Source organism: Conger conger, chromosome 5 (assembly GCF_963514075.1).
Source record: "Conger conger chromosome 5, fConCon1.1, whole genome shotgun sequence".
Lineage (NCBI taxonomy): Eukaryota > Metazoa > Chordata > Actinopteri > Anguilliformes > Congridae > Conger > Conger conger.
Genome location: NC_083764.1, coordinates 25,452,450 through 25,470,498, shown reverse-complemented (window position 1 = coordinate 25,470,498; position 18,049 = coordinate 25,452,450). Strand labels below are relative to the sequence as shown.

At 38.7% G+C, this 18,049-nt stretch overlaps 16 non-coding genes across 16 annotated transcripts; all 16 read left to right on the top strand.

The window, feature by feature from the left end:
• The first annotated feature begins 454 nt into the window (after positions 1–454).
• Positions 455–526, top strand: trnat-cgu (transfer RNA threonine (anticodon CGU)). Its single transcript has one exon. It is a non-coding gene; the product is annotated as a tRNA-Thr (tRNA).
• Positions 527–1,582: 1,056 nt separating this feature from the next.
• On the top strand, positions 1,583–1,654 carry trnat-cgu (transfer RNA threonine (anticodon CGU)). Its single transcript has one exon. It is a non-coding gene; the product is annotated as a tRNA-Thr (tRNA).
• Positions 1,655–2,710: 1,056 nt separating this feature from the next.
• trnat-cgu (transfer RNA threonine (anticodon CGU)) lies at positions 2,711–2,782 on the top strand. The gene has a single exon. It is a non-coding gene; the product is annotated as a tRNA-Thr (tRNA).
• Positions 2,783–3,838: 1,056 nt separating this feature from the next.
• trnat-cgu (transfer RNA threonine (anticodon CGU)) lies at positions 3,839–3,910 on the top strand. Its single transcript has one exon. It is a non-coding gene; the product is annotated as a tRNA-Thr (tRNA).
• Positions 3,911–4,966: 1,056 nt separating this feature from the next.
• Positions 4,967–5,038, top strand: trnat-cgu (transfer RNA threonine (anticodon CGU)). Its single transcript has one exon. It is a non-coding gene; the product is annotated as a tRNA-Thr (tRNA).
• Positions 5,039–6,094: 1,056 nt separating this feature from the next.
• trnat-cgu (transfer RNA threonine (anticodon CGU)) lies at positions 6,095–6,166 on the top strand. The gene has a single exon. It is a non-coding gene; the product is annotated as a tRNA-Thr (tRNA).
• A 1,056-nt stretch (positions 6,167–7,222) lies between these two features.
• On the top strand, positions 7,223–7,294 carry trnat-cgu (transfer RNA threonine (anticodon CGU)). The gene has a single exon. It is a non-coding gene; the product is annotated as a tRNA-Thr (tRNA).
• Positions 7,295–8,350: 1,056 nt separating this feature from the next.
• On the top strand, positions 8,351–8,422 carry trnat-cgu (transfer RNA threonine (anticodon CGU)). Its single transcript has one exon. It is a non-coding gene; the product is annotated as a tRNA-Thr (tRNA).
• Positions 8,423–9,478: 1,056 nt separating this feature from the next.
• Positions 9,479–9,550, top strand: trnat-cgu (transfer RNA threonine (anticodon CGU)). The gene has a single exon. It is a non-coding gene; the product is annotated as a tRNA-Thr (tRNA).
• A 1,056-nt stretch (positions 9,551–10,606) lies between these two features.
• trnat-cgu (transfer RNA threonine (anticodon CGU)) lies at positions 10,607–10,678 on the top strand. Its single transcript has one exon. It is a non-coding gene; the product is annotated as a tRNA-Thr (tRNA).
• Positions 10,679–11,734: 1,056 nt separating this feature from the next.
• trnat-cgu (transfer RNA threonine (anticodon CGU)) lies at positions 11,735–11,806 on the top strand. Its single transcript has one exon. It is a non-coding gene; the product is annotated as a tRNA-Thr (tRNA).
• Positions 11,807–12,862: 1,056 nt separating this feature from the next.
• On the top strand, positions 12,863–12,934 carry trnat-cgu (transfer RNA threonine (anticodon CGU)). Its single transcript has one exon. It is a non-coding gene; the product is annotated as a tRNA-Thr (tRNA).
• Positions 12,935–13,990: 1,056 nt separating this feature from the next.
• Positions 13,991–14,062, top strand: trnat-cgu (transfer RNA threonine (anticodon CGU)). Its single transcript has one exon. It is a non-coding gene; the product is annotated as a tRNA-Thr (tRNA).
• A 1,056-nt stretch (positions 14,063–15,118) lies between these two features.
• trnat-cgu (transfer RNA threonine (anticodon CGU)) lies at positions 15,119–15,190 on the top strand. The gene has a single exon. It is a non-coding gene; the product is annotated as a tRNA-Thr (tRNA).
• A 1,056-nt stretch (positions 15,191–16,246) lies between these two features.
• Positions 16,247–16,318, top strand: trnat-cgu (transfer RNA threonine (anticodon CGU)). Its single transcript has one exon. It is a non-coding gene; the product is annotated as a tRNA-Thr (tRNA).
• A 1,056-nt stretch (positions 16,319–17,374) lies between these two features.
• On the top strand, positions 17,375–17,446 carry trnat-cgu (transfer RNA threonine (anticodon CGU)). The gene has a single exon. It is a non-coding gene; the product is annotated as a tRNA-Thr (tRNA).
• The last annotated feature ends 603 nt before the right edge of the window (positions 17,447–18,049 follow it).

The window sequence follows — 18,049 nt, the reverse complement described above, 5'->3', positions numbered from 1 at the left end:
TCTTTTTGTAGATGAATGTGCTTCTTTAATTTACAAAGATTATGTGAATCCAAATTAATCATTTTAGTTTGAGGTCAATGGACAGATAATGTTTACATCAATTTACGTAATGTGCCCTTTTCTTGATTGCTGGTCTGTTTAATTCACATAATAATTTGTACAGCTCGGCCGTGGGACGGTGGGCAGCTGCAAAGATATTGACTTAATAATGATAGTTCATTCATTCACTCATTTTTATGCAGTTCAGGTGGTGGGGTGGCCGAGTGGTAAGGGGTTGGTCTTGTAGACCAAAGATCGTGGGTTCGACCGCTGTTCGTGCCTATTCGTTTCTCGAAGTTTCTAGTCCTGTCTCTTCTTGTCTTTCGCGTTTTGTAATATGAGCAGCAAATATATCATGCCTCACTTATCGTTGTAGTTTTTTGTCATTCAATTTTAAAAGGCCATGTGTCTCTTTGGCATGGTGGCCAAGTGGTAAGGCGTTGGTCTCGTAAACCAAAGATCACGGGTTCAACCCCCATCCGTGCCTCGATGTTGCGTTGAAAAATTCATTGATGTTTCGTGCTTATTTCTTAATTTTCAAAGGTCAGTTTTTCAATGTTGTTGAAAATGTAATAATTACAAGCATGTCTTCACCTTGTACATGGAAGTGAAGTGCTTCTCTAATTTACAGAAAATTATAGCAGAACTGTTTTCCCAAACATAGCTTTTTTATTGATTGTTTTTGCTGTCCATAATTTCCAGCTAGCTTTGTAAAACATATTGACCGAGTTGTCCCATGCTAATCCTGAAATTCCAAAAGGCTTCCACATTAATCACATTTCTAGATTCTGTTGAGGTGTGATCCTCCTTGATCAATGGGATGTTTGCAATGTGTGCTGGTATACTCAGAATAATTAACCAAATACCTCTGTCTGGTGAACTTGAAGTGTTTCCTTTTGAAACCTAAGGTCATTCCAGAGAATCTTTCCACCTCTCTTGTGAACATGCCACTACTCCCCAACAAGTCATACCCCAGACAGATAAAAGGACCCTTTTTAATTAACCAAGCTAACTGTGGCCAAAGTGACAATTTTATCAACGATTGAAAGTTGAGCATTATGCCATCCTAACGCACGCAGAATCAACCATTCTTTTTGTAGATGAATGTGCTTCTTTAATTTACAAAGATTATGTGAATCCAAATTAATCATTTTAGTTTGAGGTCAATGGACAGATAATGTTTACATCAATTTACGTAATGTGCCCTTTTCTTGATTGCTGGTCTGTTTAATTCACATAATAATTTGTACAGCTCGGCCGTGGGACGGTGGGCAGCTGCAAAGATATTGACTTAATAATGATAGTTCATTCATTCACTCATTTTTATGCAGTTAAGGTGGTGGGGTGGCCGAGTGGTAAGGGGTTGGTCTTGTAGACCAAAGATCGTGGGTTCGACCGCTGTTCGTGCCTATTCGTTTCTCGAAGTTTCTAGTCCTGTCTCTTCTTGTCTTTCGCGTTTTGTAATATGAGCAGCAAATATATCATGCCTCACTTATCGTTGTAGTTTTTTGTCATTCAATTTTAAAAGGCCATGTGTCTCTTTGGCATGGTGGCCAAGTGGTAAGGCGTTGGTCTCGTAAACCAAAGATCATGGGTTCAACCCCCATCCGTGCCTCGATGTTGCGTTGAAAAATTCATTGATGTTTCGTGCTTATTTCTTAATTTTCAAAGGTCAGTTTTTCAATGTTGTTGAAAATGTAATAATTACAAGCATGTCTTCACCTTGTACATGGAAGTGAAGTGCTTCTCTAATTTACAGAAAATTATAGCAGAACTGTTTTCCCAAACATAGCTTTTTTATTGATTGTTTTTGCTGTCCATAATTTCCAGCTAGCTTTGTAAAACATATTGACCGAGTTGTCCCATGCTAATCCTGAAATTCCAAAAGGCTTCCACATTAATCACATTTCTAGATTCTGTTGAGGTGTGATCCTCCTTGATCAATGGGATGTTTGCAATGTGTGCTGGTATACTCAGAACAATTAACCAAATACCTCTGTCTGGTGAACTTGAAGTGTTTCCTTTTGAAACCTAAGGTCATTCCAGAGAATCTTTCCACCTCTCTTGTGAACATGCCACTACTCCCCAACAAGTCATACCCCAGACAGATAAAAGGACCCTTTTTAATTAACCAAGCTAACTGTGGCCAAAGTGACAATTTTATCAACGATTGAAAGTTGAGCATTATGCCATCCTAACGCACGCAGGATCAACCATTCTTTTTGTAGATGAATGTGCTTCTTTAATTTACAAAGATTATGTGAATCCAAATTAATCATTTTAGTTTGAGGTCAATGGACAGATAATGTTTACATCAATTTACGTAATGTGCCCTTTTCTTGATTGCTGGTCTGTTTAATTCACATAATAATTTGTACAGCTCGGCCGTGGGACGGTGGGCAGCTGCAAAGATATTGACTTAATAATGATAGTTCATTCATTCACTCATTTTTATGCAGTTCAGGTGGTGGGGTGGCCGAGTGGTAAGGGGTTGGTCTTGTAGACCAAAGATCGTGGGTTCGACCGCTGTTCGTGCCTATTCGTTTCTCGAAGTTTCTAGTCCTGTCTCTTCTTGTCTTTCGCGTTTTGTAATATGAGCAGCAAATATATCATGCCTCACTTATCGTTGTAGTTTTTTGTCATTCAATTTTAAAAGGCCATGTGTCTCTTTGGCATGGTGGCCAAGTGGTAAGGCGTTGGTCTCGTAAACCAAAGATCATGGGTTCAACCCCCATCCGTGCCTCGATGTTGCGTTGAAAAATTCATTGATGTTTCGTGCTTATTTCTTAATTTTCAAAGGTCAGTTTTTCAATGTTGTTGAAAATGTAATAATTACAAGCATGTCTTCACCTTGTACATGGAAGTGAAGTGCTTCTCTAATTTACAGAAAATGATAGCAGAACTGTTTTCCCAAACATAGCTTTTTTATTGATTGTTTTTGCTGTCCATAATTTCCAGCTAGCTTTGTAAAACATATTGACCGAGTTGTCCCATGCTAATCCTGAAATTCCAAAAGGCTTCCACATTAATCACATTTCTAGATTCTGTTGAGGTGTGATCCTCCTTGATCAATGGGATGTTTGCAATGTGTGCTGGTATACTCAGAACAATTAACCAAATACCTCTGTCTGGTGAACTTGAAGTGTTTCCTTTTGAAACCTAAGGTCATTCCAGAGAATCTTTCCACCTCTCTTGTGAACATGCCACTACTCCCCAACAAGTCATACCCCAGATAGATAAAAGGACCCTTTTTAATTAACCAAGCTAACTGTGGCCAAAGTGACAATTTTATCAACGATTGAAAGTTGAGCATTATGCCATCCTAACGCACGCAGGATCAACCATTCTTTTTGTAGATGAATGTGCTTCTTTAATTTACAAAGATTATGTGAATCCAAATTAATCATTTTAGTTTGAGGTCAATGGACAGATAATGTTTACATCAATTTACGTAATGTGCCCTTTTCTTGATTGCTGGTCTGTTTAATTCACATAATAATTTGTACAGCTCGGCCGTGGGACGGTGGGCAGCTGCAAAGATATTGACTTAATAATGATAGTTCATTCATTCACTCATTTTTATGCAGTTCAGGTGGTGGGGTGGCCGAGTGGTAAGGGGTTGGTCTTGTAGACCAAAGATCGTGGGTTCGACCGCTGTTCGTGCCTATTCGTTTCTCGAAGTTTCTAGTCCTGTCTCTTCTTGTCTTTCGCGTTTTGTAATATGAGCAGCAAATATATCATGCCTCACTTATCGTTGTAGTTTTTTGTCATTCAATTTTAAAAGGCCATGTGTCTCTTTGGCATGGTGGCCAAGTGGTAAGGCGTTGGTCTCGTAAACCAAAGATCATGGGTTCAACCCCCATCCGTGCCTCGATGTTGCGTTGAAAAATTCATTGATGTTTCGTGCTTATTTCTTAATTTTCAAAGGTCAGTTTTTCAATGTTGTTGAAAATGTAATAATTACAAGCATGTCTTCACCTTGTACATGGAAGTGAAGTGCTTCTCTAATTTACAGAAAATTATAGCAGAACTGTTTTCCCAAACATAGCTTTTTTATTGATTGTTTTTGCTGTCCATAATTTCCAGCTAGCTTTGTAAAACATATTGACCGAGTTGTCCCATGCTAATCCTGAAATTCCAAAAGGCTTCCACATTAATCACATTTCTAGATTCTGTTGAGGTGTGATCCTCCTTGATCAATGGGATGTTTGCAATGTGTGCTGGTATACTCAGAATAATTAACCAAATACCTCTGTCTGGTGAACTTGAAGTGTTTCCTTTTGAAACCTAAGGTCATTCCAGAGAATCTTTCCACCTCTCTTGTGAACATGCCACTACTCCCCAACAAGTCATACCCCAGACAGATAAAAGGACCCTTTTTAATTAACCAAGCTAACTGTGGCCAAAGTGACAATTTTATCAACGATTGAAAGTTGAGCATTATGCCATCCTAACGCACGCAGGATCAACCATTCTTTTTGTAGATGAATGTGCTTCTTTAATTTACAAAGATTATGTGAATCCAAATTAATCATTTTAGTTTGAGGTCAATGGACAGATAATGTTTACATCAATTTACGTAATGTGCCCTTTTCTTGATTGCTGGTCTGTTTAATTCACATAATAATTTGTACAGCTCGGCCGTGGGACGGTGGGCAGCTGCAAAGATATTGACTTAATAATGATAGTTCATTCATTCACTCATTTTTATGCAGTTCAGGTGGTGGGGTGGCCGAGTGGTAAGGGGTTGGTCTTGTAGACCAAAGATCGTGGGTTCGACCGCTGTTCGTGCCTATTCGTTTCTCGAAGTTTCTAGTCCTGTCTCTTCTTGTCTTTCGCGTTTTGTAATATGAGCAGCAAATATATCATGCCTCACTTATCGTTGTAGTTTTTTGTCATTCAATTTTAAAAGGCCATGTGTCTCTTTGGCATGGTGGCCAAGTGGTAAGGCGTTGGTCTCGTAAACCAAAGATCATGGGTTCAACCCCCATCCGTGCCTCGATGTTGCGTTGAAAAATTCATTGATGTTTCGTGCTTATTTCTTAATTTTCAAAGGTCAGTTTTTCAATGTTGTTGAAAATGTAATAATTACAAGCATGTCTTCACCTTGTACATGGAAGTGAAGTGCTTCTCTAATTTACAGAAAATTATAGCAGAACTGTTTTCCCAAACATAGCTTTTTTATTGATTGTTTTTGCTGTCCATAATTTCCAGCTAGCTTTGTAAAACATATTGACCGAGTTGTCCCATGCTAATCCTGAAATTCCAAAAGGCTTCCACATTAATCACATTTCTAGATTCTGTTGAGGTGTGATCCTCCTTGATCAATGGGATGTTTGCAATGTGTGCTGGTATACTCAGAACAATTAACCAAATACCTCTGTCTGGTGAACTTGAAGTGTTTCCTTTTGAAACCTAAGGTCATTCCAGAGAATCTTTCCACCTCTCTTGTGAACATGCCACTACTCCCCAACAAGTCATACCCCAGACAGATAAAAGGACCCTTTTTAATTAACCAAGCTAACTGTGGCCAAAGTGACAATTTTATCAACGATTGAAAGTTGAGCATTATGCCATCCTAACGCACGCAGGATCAACCATTCTTTTTGTAGATGAATGTGCTTCTTTAATTTACAAAGATTATGTGAATCCAAATTAATCATTTTAGTTTGAGGTCAATGGACAGATAATGTTTACATCAATTTACGTAATGTGCCCTTTTCTTGATTGCTGGTCTGTTTAATTCACATAATAATTTGTACAGCTCGGCCGTGGGACGGTGGGCAGCTGCAAAGATATTGACTTAATAATGATAGTTCATTAATTCACTCATTTTTATGCAGTTCAGGTGGTGGGGTGGCCGAGTGGTAAGGGGTTGGTCTTGTAGACCAAAGATCGTGGGTTCGACCGCTGTTCGTGCCTATTCGTTTCTCGAAGTTTCTAGTCCTGTCTCTTCTTGTCTTTCGCGTTTTGTAATATGAGCAGCAAATATATCATGCCTCACTTATCGTTGTAGTTTTTTGTCATTCAATTTTAAAAGTCTATGTGTCTCTTTGGCATGGTGGCCAAGTGGTAAGGCGTTGGTCTCGTAAACCAAAGATCACGGGTTAAACCCCCATCCGTGCCTCGATGTTGCGTTGAAAAATTAATTGATGTTTCGTGCTTATTTCTTAATTTTCAAAGGTCAGTTTTTCAATGTTGTTGAAAATGTAATAATTACAAGCATGTCTTCACCTTGTACATGGAAGTGAAGTGCTTCTCTAATTTACAGAAAATTATAGCAGAACTGTTTTCCCAAACATAGCTTTTTTATTGATTGTTTTTGCTGTCCATAATTTCCAGCTAGCTTTGTAAAACATATTGACCGAGTTGTCCCATGCTAATCCTGAAATTCCAAAAGGCTTCCACATTAATCACATTTCTAGATTCTGTTGAGGTGTGATCCTCCTTGATCAATGGGATGTTTGCAATGTGTGCTGGTATACTCAGAATAATTAACCAAATACCTCTGTCTGGTGAACTTGAAGTGTTTCCTTTTGAAACCTAAGGTCATTCCAGAGAATCTTTCCACCTCTCTTGTGAACATGCCACTACTCCCCAACAAGTCATACCCCAGACAGATAAAAGGACCCTTTTTAATTAACCAAGCTAACTGTGGCCAAAGTGACAATTTTATCAACGATTGAAAGTTGAGCATTATGCCATCCTAACGCACGCAGAATCAACCATTCTTTTTGTAGATGAATGTGCTTCTTTAATTTACAAAGATTATGTGAATCCAAATTAATCATTTTAGTTTGAGGTCAATGGACAGATAATGTTTACATCAATTTACGTAATGTGCCCTTTTCTTGATTGCTGGTCTGTTTAATTCACATAATAATTTGTACAGCTCGGCCGTGGGACGGTGGGCAGCTGCAAAGATATTGACTTAATAATGATAGTTCATTCATTCACTCATTTTTATGCAGTTAAGGTGGTGGGGTGGCCGAGTGGTAAGGGGTTGGTCTTGTAGACCAAAGATCGTGGGTTCGACCGCTGTTCGTGCCTATTCGTTTCTCGAAGTTTCTAGTCCTGTCTCTTCTTGTCTTTCGCGTTTTGTAATATGAGCAGCAAATATATCATGCCTCACTTATCGTTGTAGTTTTTTGTCATTCAATTTTAAAAGGCCATGTGTCTCTTTGGCATGGTGGCCAAGTGGTAAGGCGTTGGTCTCGTAAACCAAAGATCATGGGTTCAACCCCCATCCGTGCCTCGATGTTGCGTTGAAAAATTCATTGATGTTTCGTGCTTATTTCTTAATTTTCAAAGGTCAGTTTTTCAATGTTGTTGAAAATGTAATAATTACAAGCATGTCTTCACCTTGTACATGGAAGTGAAGTGCTTCTCTAATTTACAGAAAATTATAGCAGAACTGTTTTCCCAAACATAGCTTTTTTATTGATTGTTTTTGCTGTCCATAATTTCCAGCTAGCTTTGTAAAACATATTGACCGAGTTGTCCCATGCTAATCCTGAAATTCCAAAAGGCTTCCACATTAATCACATTTCTAGATTCTGTTGAGGTGTGATCCTCCTTGATCAATGGGATGTTTGCAATGTGTGCTGGTATACTCAGAACAATTAACCAAATACCTCTGTCTGGTGAACTTGAAGTGTTTCCTTTTGAAACCTAAGGTCATTCCAGAGAATCTTTCCACCTCTCTTGTGAACATGCCACTACTCCCCAACAAGTCATACCCCAGACAGATAAAAGGACCCTTTTTAATTAACCAAGCTAACTGTGGCCAAAGTGACAATTTTATCAACGATTGAAAGTTGAGCATTATGCCATCCTAACGCACGCAGGATCAACCATTCTTTTTGTAGATGAATGTGCTTCTTTAATTTACAAAGATTATGTGAATCCAAATTAATCATTTTAGTTTGAGGTCAATGGACAGATAATGTTTACATCAATTTACGTAATGTGCCCTTTTCTTGATTGCTGGTCTGTTTAATTCACATAATAATTTGTACAGCTCGGCCGTGGGACGGTGGGCAGCTGCAAAGATATTGACTTAATAATGATAGTTCATTCATTCACTCATTTTTATGCAGTTCAGGTGGTGGGGTGGCCGAGTGGTAAGGGGTTGGTCTTGTAGACCAAAGATCGTGGGTTCGACCGCTGTTCGTGCCTATTCGTTTCTCGAAGTTTCTAGTCCTGTCTCTTCTTGTCTTTCGCGTTTTGTAATATGAGCAGCAAATATATCATGCCTCACTTATCGTTGTAGTTTTTTGTCATTCAATTTTAAAAGGCCATGTGTCTCTTTGGCATGGTGGCCAAGTGGTAAGGCGTTGGTCTCGTAAACCAAAGATCATGGGTTCAACCCCCATCCGTGCCTCGATGTTGCGTTGAAAAATTCATTGATGTTTCGTGCTTATTTCTTAATTTTCAAAGGTCAGTTTTTCAATGTTGTTGAAAATGTAATAATTACAAGCATGTCTTCACCTTGTACATGGAAGTGAAGTGCTTCTCTAATTTACAGAAAATTATAGCAGAACTGTTTTCCCAAACATAGCTTTTTTATTGATTGTTTTTGCTGTCCATAATTTCCAGCTAGCTTTGTAAAACATATTGACCGAGTTGTCCCATGCTAATCCTGAAATTCCAAAAGGCTTCCACATTAATCACATTTCTAGATTCTGTTGAGGTGTGATCCTCCTTGATCAATGGGATGTTTGCAATGTGTGCTGGTATACTCAGAATAATTAACCAAATACCTCTGTCTGGTGAACTTGAAGTGTTTCCTTTTGAAACCTAAGGTCATTCCAGAGAATCTTTCCACCTCTCTTGTGAACATGCCACTACTCCCCAACAAGTCATACCCCAGACAGATAAAAGGACCCTTTTTAATTAACCAAGCTAACTGTGGCCAAAGTGACAATTTTATCAACGATTGAAAGTTGAGCATTATGCCATCCTAACGCACGCAGGATCAACCATTCTTTTTGTAGATGAATGTGCTTCTTTAATTTACAAAGATTATGTGAATCCAAATTAATCATTTTAGTTTGAGGTCAATGGACAGATAATGTTTACATCAATTTACGTAATGTGCCCTTTTCTTGATTGCTGGTCTGTTTAATTCACATAATAATTTGTACAGCTCGGCCGTGGGACGGTGGGCAGCTGCAAAGATATTGACTTAATAATGATAGTTCATTCATTCACTCATTTTTATGCAGTTCAGGTGGTGGGGTGGCCGAGTGGTAAGGGGTTGGTCTTGTAGACCAAAGATCGTGGGTTCGACCGCTGTTCGTGCCTATTCGTTTCTCGAAGTTTCTAGTCCTGTCTCTTCTTGTCTTTCGCGTTTTGTAATATGAGCAGCAAATATATCATGCCTCACTTATCGTTGTAGTTTTTTGTCATTCAATTTTAAAAGGCCATGTGTCTCTTTGGCATGGTGGCCAAGTGGTAAGGCGTTGGTCTCGTAAACCAAAGATCATGGGTTCAACCCCCATCCGTGCCTCGATGTTGCGTTGAAAAATTCATTGATGTTTCGTGCTTATTTCTTAATTTTCAAAGGTCAGTTTTTCAATGTTGTTGAAAATGTAATAATTACAAGCATGTCTTCACCTTGTACATGGAAGTGAAGTGCTTCTCTAATTTACAGAAAATTATAGCAGAACTGTTTTCCCAAACATAGCTTTTTTATTGATTGTTTTTGCTGTCCATAATTTCCAGCTAGCTTTGTAAAACATATTGACCGAGTTGTCCCATGCTAATCCTGAAATTCCAAAAGGCTTCCACATTAATCACATTTCTAGATTCTGTTGAGGTGTGATCCTCCTTGATCAATGGGATGTTTGCAATGTGTGCTGGTATACTCAGAACAATTAACCAAATACCTCTGTCTGGTGAACTTGAAGTGTTTCCTTTTGAAACCTAAGGTCATTCCAGAGAATCTTTCCACCTCTCTTGTGAACATGCCACTACTCCCCAACAAGTCATACCCCAGACAGATAAAAGGACCCTTTTTAATTAACCAAGCTAACTGTGGCCAAAGTGACAATTTTATCAACGATTGAAAGTTGAGCATTATGCCATCCTAACGCACGCAGGATCAACCATTCTTTTTGTAGATGAATGTGCTTCTTTAATTTACAAAGATTATGTGAATCCAAATTAATCATTTTAGTTTGAGGTCAATGGACAGATAATGTTTACATCAATTTACGTAATGTGCCCTTTTCTTGATTGCTGGTCTGTTTAATTCACATAATAATTTGTACAGCTCGGCCGTGGGACGGTGGGCAGCTGCAAAGATATTGACTTAATAATGATAGTTCATTAATTCACTCATTTTTATGCAGTTCAGGTGGTGGGGTGGCCGAGTGGTAAGGGGTTGGTCTTGTAGACCAAAGATCGTGGGTTCGACCGCTGTTCGTGCCTATTCGTTTCTCGAAGTTTCTAGTCCTGTCTCTTCTTGTCTTTCGCGTTTTGTAATATGAGCAGCAAATATATCATGCCTCACTTATCGTTGTAGTTTTTTGTCATTCAATTTTAAAAGTCTATGTGTCTCTTTGGCATGGTGGCCAAGTGGTAAGGCGTTGGTCTCGTAAACCAAAGATCACGGGTTAAACCCCCATCCGTGCCTCGATGTTGCGTTGAAAAATTAATTGATGTTTCGTGCTTATTTCTTAATTTTCAAAGGTCAGTTTTTCAATGTTGTTGAAAATGTAATAATTACAAGCATGTCTTCACCTTGTACATGGAAGTGAAGTGCTTCTCTAATTTACAGAAAATTATAGCAGAACTGTTTTCCCAAACATAGCTTTTTTATTGATTGTTTTTGCTGTCCATAATTTCCAGCTAGCTTTGTAAAACATATTGACCGAGTTGTCCCATGCTAATCCTGAAATTCCAAAAGGCTTCCACATTAATCACATTTCTAGATTCTGTTGAGGTGTGATCCTCCTTGATCAATGGGATGTTTGCAATGTGTGCTGGTATACTCAGAATAATTAACCAAATACCTCTGTCTGGTGAACTTGAAGTGTTTCCTTTTGAAACCTAAGGTCATTCCAGAGAATCTTTCCACCTCTCTTGTGAACATGCCACTACTCCCCAACAAGTCATACCCCAGACAGATAAAAGGACCCTTTTTAATTAACCAAGCTAACTGTGGCCAAAGTGACAATTTTATCAACGATTGAAAGTTGAGCATTATGCCATCCTAACGCACGCAGGATCAACCATTCTTTTTGTAGATGAATGTGCTTCTTTAATTTACAAAGATTATGTGAATCCAAATTAATCATTTTAGTTTGAGGTCAATGGACAGATAATGTTTACATCAATTTACGTAATGTGCCCTTTTCTTGATTGCTGGTCTGTTTAATTCACATAATAATTTGTACAGCTCGGCCGTGGGACGGTGGGCAGCTGCAAAGATATTGACTTAATAATGATAGTTCATTCATTCACTCATTTTTATGCAGTTCAGGTGGTGGGGTGGCCGAGTGGTAAGGGGTTGGTCTTGTAGACCAAAGATCGTGGGTTCGACCGCTGTTCGTGCCTATTCGTTTCTCGAAGTTTCTAGTCCTGTCTCTTCTTGTCTTTCGCGTTTTGTAATATGAGCAGCAAATATATCATGCCTCACTTATCGTTGTAGTTTTTTGTCATTCAATTTTAAAAGGCCATGTGTCTCTTTGGCATGGTGGCCAAGTGGTAAGGCGTTGGTCTCGTAAACCAAAGATCATGGGTTCAACCCCCATCCGTGCCTCGATGTTGCGTTGAAAAATTCATTGATGTTTCGTGCTTATTTCTTAATTTTCAAAGGTCAGTTTTTCAATGTTGTTGAAAATGTAATAATTACAAGCATGTCTTCACCTTGTACATGGAAGTGAAGTGCTTCTCTAATTTACAGAAAATTATAGCAGAACTGTTTTCCCAAACATAGCTTTTTTATTGATTGTTTTTGCTGTCCATAATTTCCAGCTAGCTTTGTAAAACATATTGACCGAGTTGTCCCATGCTAATCCTGAAATTCCAAAAGGCTTCCACATTAATCACATTTCTAGATTCTGTTGAGGTGTGATCCTCCTTGATCAATGGGATGTTTGCAATGTGTGCTGGTATACTCAGAACAATTAACCAAATACCTCTGTCTGGTGAACTTGAAGTGTTTCCTTTTGAAACCTAAGGTCATTCCAGAGAATCTTTCCACCTCTCTTGTGAACATGCCACTACTCCCCAACAAGTCATACCCCAGACAGATAAAAGGACCCTTTTTAATTAACCAAGCTAACTGTGGCCAAAGTGACAATTTTATCAACGATTGAAAGTTGAGCATTATGCCATCCTAACGCACGCAGGATCAACCATTCTTTTTGTAGATGAATGTGCTTCTTTAATTTACAAAGATTATGTGAATCCAAATTAATCATTTTAGTTTGAGGTCAATGGACAGATAATGTTTACATCAATTTACGTAATGTGCCCTTTTCTTGATTGCTGGTCTGTTTAATTCACATAATAATTTGTACAGCTCGGCCGTGGGACGGTGGGCAGCTGCAAAGATATTGACTTAATAATGATAGTTCATTAATTCACTCATTTTTATGCAGTTCAGGTGGTGGGGTGGCCGAGTGGTAAGGGGTTGGTCTTGTAGACCAAAGATCGTGGGTTCGACCGCTGTTCGTGCCTATTCGTTTCTCGAAGTTTCTAGTCCTGTCTCTTCTTGTCTTTCGCGTTTTGTAATATGAGCAGCAAATATATCATGCCTCACTTATCGTTGTAGTTTTTTGTCATTCAATTTTAAAAGTCTATGTGTCTCTTTGGCATGGTGGCCAAGTGGTAAGGCGTTGGTCTCGTAAACCAAAGATCACGGGTTAAACCCCCATCCGTGCCTCGATGTTGCGTTGAAAAATTAATTGATGTTTCGTGCTTATTTCTTAATTTTCAAAGGTCAGTTTTTCAATGTTGTTGAAAATGTAATAATTACAAGCATGTCTTCACCTTGTACATGGAAGTGAAGTGCTTCTCTAATTTACAGAAAATTATAGCAGAACTGTTTTCCCAAACATAGCTTTTTTATTGATTGTTTTTGCTGTCCATAATTTCCAGCTAGCTTTGTAAAACATATTGACCGAGTTGTCCCATGCTAATCCTGAAATTCCAAAAGGCTTCCACATTAATCACATTTCTAGATTCTGTTGAGGTGTGATCCTCCTTGATCAATGGGATGTTTGCAATGTGTGCTGGTATACTCAGAATAATTAACCAAATACCTCTGTCTGGTGAACTTGAAGTGTTTCCTTTTGAAACCTAAGGTCATTCCAGAGAATCTTTCCACCTCTCTTGTGAACATGCCACTACTCCCCAACAAGTCATACCCCAGACAGATAAAAGGACCCTTTTTAATTAACCAAGCTAACTGTGGCCAAAGTGACAATTTTATCAACGATTGAAAGTTGAGCATTATGCCATCCTAACGCACGCAGAATCAACCATTCTTTTTGTAGATGAATGTGCTTCTTTAATTTACAAAGATTATGTGAATCCAAATTAATCATTTTAGTTTGAGGTCAATGGACAGATAATGTTTACATCAATTTACGTAATGTGCCCTTTTCTTGATTGCTGGTCTGTTTAATTCACATAATAATTTGTACAGCTCGGCCGTGGGACGGTGGGCAGCTGCAAAGATATTGACTTAATAATGATAGTTCATTCATTCACTCATTTTTATGCAGTTAAGGTGGTGGGGTGGCCGAGTGGTAAGGGGTTGGTCTTGTAGACCAAAGATCGTGGGTTCGACCGCTGTTCGTGCCTATTCGTTTCTCGAAGTTTCTAGTCCTGTCTCTTCTTGTCTTTCGCGTTTTGTAATATGAGCAGCAAATATATCATGCCTCACTTATCGTTGTAGTTTTTTGTCATTCAATTTTAAAAGGCCATGTGTCTCTTTGGCATGGTGGCCAAGTGGTAAGGCGTTGGTCTCGTAAACCAAAGATCATGGGTTCAACCCCCATCCGTGCCTCGATGTTGCGTTGAAAAATTCATTGATGTTTCGTGCTTATTTCTTAATTTTCAAAGGTCAGTTTTTCAATGTTGTTGAAAATGTAATAATTACAAGCATGTCTTCACCTTGTACATGGAAGTGAAGTGCTTCTCTAATTTACAGAAAATTATAGCAGAACTGTTTTCCCAAACATAGCTTTTTTATTGATTGTTTTTGCTGTCCATAATTTCCAGCTAGCTTTGTAAAACATATTGACCGAGTTGTCCCATGCTAATCCTGAAATTCCAAAAGGCTTCCACATTAATCACATTTCTAGATTCTGTTGAGGTGTGATCCTCCTTGATCAATGGGATGTTTGCAATGTGTGCTGGTATACTCAGAACAATTAACCAAATACCTCTGTCTGGTGAACTTGAAGTGTTTCCTTTTGAAACCTACGGTCATTCCAGAGAATCTTTCCACCTCTCTTGTGAACATGCCACTACTCCCCAACAAGTCATACCCCAGACAGATAAAAGGACCCTTTTTAATTAACCAAGCTAACTGTGGCCAAAGTGACAATTTTATCAACGATTGAAAGTTGAGCATTATGCCATCCTAACGCACGCAGAATCAACCATTCTTTTTGTAGATGAATGTGCTTCTTTAATTTACAAAGATTATGTGAATCCAAATTAATCATTTTAGTTTGAGGTCAATGGACAGATAATGTTTACATCAATTTACGTAATGTGCCCTTTTCTTGATTGCTGGTCTGTTTAATTCACATAATAATTTGTACAGCTCGGCCGTGGGACGGTGGGCAGCTGCAAAGATATTGACTTAATAATGATAGTTCATTCATTCACTCATTTTTATGCAGTTAAGGTGGTGGGGTGGCCGAGTGGTAAGGGGTTGGTCTTGTAGACCAAAGATCGTGGGTTCGACCGCTGTTCGTGCCTATTCGTTTCTCGAAGTTTCTAGTCCTGTCTCTTCTTGTCTTTCGCGTTTTGTAATATGAGCAGCAAATATATCATGCCTCACTTATCGTTGTAGTTTTTTGTCATTCAATTTTAAAAGGCCATGTGTCTCTTTGGCATGGTGGCCAAGTGGTAAGGCGTTGGTCTCGTAAACCAAAGATCACGGGTTCAACCCCCATCCGTGCCTCGATGTTGCGTTGAAAAATTCATTGATGTTTCGTGCTTATTTCTTAATTTTCAAAGGTCAGTTTTTCAATGTTGTTGAAAATGTAATAATTACAAGCATGTCTTCACCTTGTACATGGAAGTGAAGTGCTTCTCTAATTTACAGAAAATTATAGCAGAACTGTTTTCCCAAACATAGCTTTTTTATTGATTGTTTTTGCTGTCCATAATTTCCAGCTAGCTTTGTAAAACATATTGACCGAGTTGTCCCATGCTAATCCTGAAATTCCAAAAGGCTTCCACATTAATCACATTTCTAGATTCTGTTGAGGTGTGATCCTCCTTGATCAATGGGATGTTTGCAATGTGTGCTGGTATACTCAGAACAATTAACCAAATACCTCTGTCTGGTGAACTTGAAGTGTTTCCTTTTGAAACCTACGGTCATTCCAGAGAATCTTTCCACCTCTCTTGTGAACATGCCACTACTCCCCAACAAGTCATACCCCAGACAGATAAAAGGACCCTTTTTAATTAACCAAGCTAACTGTGGCCAAAGTGACAATTTTATCAACGATTGAAAGTTGAGCATTATGCCATCCTAACGCACGCAGAATCAACCATTCTTTTTGTAGATGAATGTGCTTCTTTAATTTACAAAGATTATGTGAATCCAAATTAATCATTTTAGTTTGAGGTCAATGGACAGATAATGTTTACATCAATTTACGTAATGTGCCCTTTTCTTGATTGCTGGTCTGTTTAATTCACATAATAATTTGTACAGCTCGGCCGTGGGACGGTGGGCAGCTGCAAAGATATTGACTTAATAATGATAGTTCATTCATTCACTCATTTTTATGCAGTTAAGGTGGTGGGGTGGCCGAGTGGTAAGGGGTTGGTCTTGTAGACCAAAGATCGTGGGTTCGACCGCTGTTCGTGCCTATTCGTTTCTCGAAGTTTCTAGTCCTGTCTCTTCTTGTCTTTCGCGTTTTGTAATATGAGCAGCAAATATATCATGCCTCACTTATCGTTGTAGTTTTTTGTCATTCAATTTTAAAAGGCCATGTGTCTCTTTGGCATGGTGGCCAAGTGGTAAGGCGTTGGTCTCGTAAACCAAAGATCACGGGTTCAACCCCCATCCGTGCCTCGATGTTGCGTTGAAAAATTCATTGATGTTTCGTGCTTATTTCTTAATTTTCAAAGGTCAGTTTTTCAATGTTGTTGAAAATGTAATAATTACAAGCATGTCTTCACCTTGTACATGGAAGTGAAGTGCTTCTCTAATTTACAGAAAATTATAGCAGAACTGTTTTCCCAAACATAGCTTTTTTATTGATTGTTTTTGCTGTCCATAATTTCCAGCTAGCTTTGTAAAACATATTGACCGAGTTGTCCCATGCTAATCCTGAAATTCCAAAAGGCTTCCACATTAATCACATTTCTAGATTCTGTTGAGGTGTGATCCTCCTTGATCAATGGGATGTTTGCAATGTGTGCTGGTATACTCAGAACAATTAACCAAATACCTCTGTCTGGTGAACTTGAAGTGTTTCCTTTTGAAACCTAAGGTCATTCCAGAGAATCTTTCCACCTCTCTTGTGAACATGCCACTACTCCCCAACAAGTCATACCCCAGACAGATAAAAGGACCCTTTTTAATTAACCAAGCTAACTGTGGCCAAAGTGACAATTTTATCAACGATTGAAAGTTGAGCATTATGCCATCCTAACGCACGCAGGATCAACCATTCTTTTTGTAGATGAATGTGCTTCTTTAATTTACAAAGATTATGTGAATCCAAATTAATCATTTTAGTTTGAGGTCAATGGACAGATAATGTTTACATCAATTTACGTAATGTGCCCTTTTCTTGATTGCTGGTCTGTTTAATTCACATAATAATTTGTACAGCTCGGCCGTGGGACGGTGGGCAGCTGCAAAGATATTGACTTAATAATGATAGTTCATTCATTCACTCATTTTTATGCAGTTCAGGTGGTGGGGTGGCCGAGTGGTAAGGGGTTGGTCTTGTAGACCAAAGATCGTGGGTTCGACCGCTGTTCGTGCCTATTCGTTTCTCGAAGTTTCTAGTCCTGTCTCTTCTTGTCTTTCGCGTTTTGTAATATGAGCAGCAAATATATCATGCCTCACTTATCGTTGTAGTTTTTTGTCATTCAATTTTAAAAGGCCATGTGTCTCTTTGGCATGGTGGCCAAGTGGTAAGGCGTTGGTCTCGTAAACCAAAGATCATGGGTTCAACCCCCATCCGTGCCTCGATGTTGCGTTGAAAAATTCATTGATGTTTCGTGCTTATTTCTTAATTTTCAAAGGTCAGTTTTTCAATGTTGTTGAAAATGTAATAATTACAAGCATGTCTTCACCTTGTACATGGAAGTGAAGTGCTTCTCTAATTTACAGAAAATTATAGCAGAACTGTTTTCCCAAACATAGCTTTTTTATTGATTGTTTTTGCTGTCCATAATTTCCAGCTAGCTTTGTAAAACATATTGACCGAGTTGTCCCATGCTAATCCTGAAATTCCAAAAGGCTTCCACATTAATCACATTTCTAGATTCTGTTGAGGTGTGATCCTCCTTGATCAATGGGATGTTTGCAATGTGTGCTGGTATACTCAGAATAATTAACCAAATACCTCTGTCTGGTGAACTTGAAGTGTTTCCTTTTGAAACCTAAGGTCATTCCAGAGAATCTTTCCACCTCTCTTGTGAACATGCCACTACTCCCCAACAAGTCATACCCCAGACAGATAAAAGGACCCTTTTTAATTAACCAAGCTAACTGTGGCCAAAGTGACAATTTTATCAACGATTGAAAGTTGAGCATTATGCCATCCTAACGCACGCAGAATCAACCATT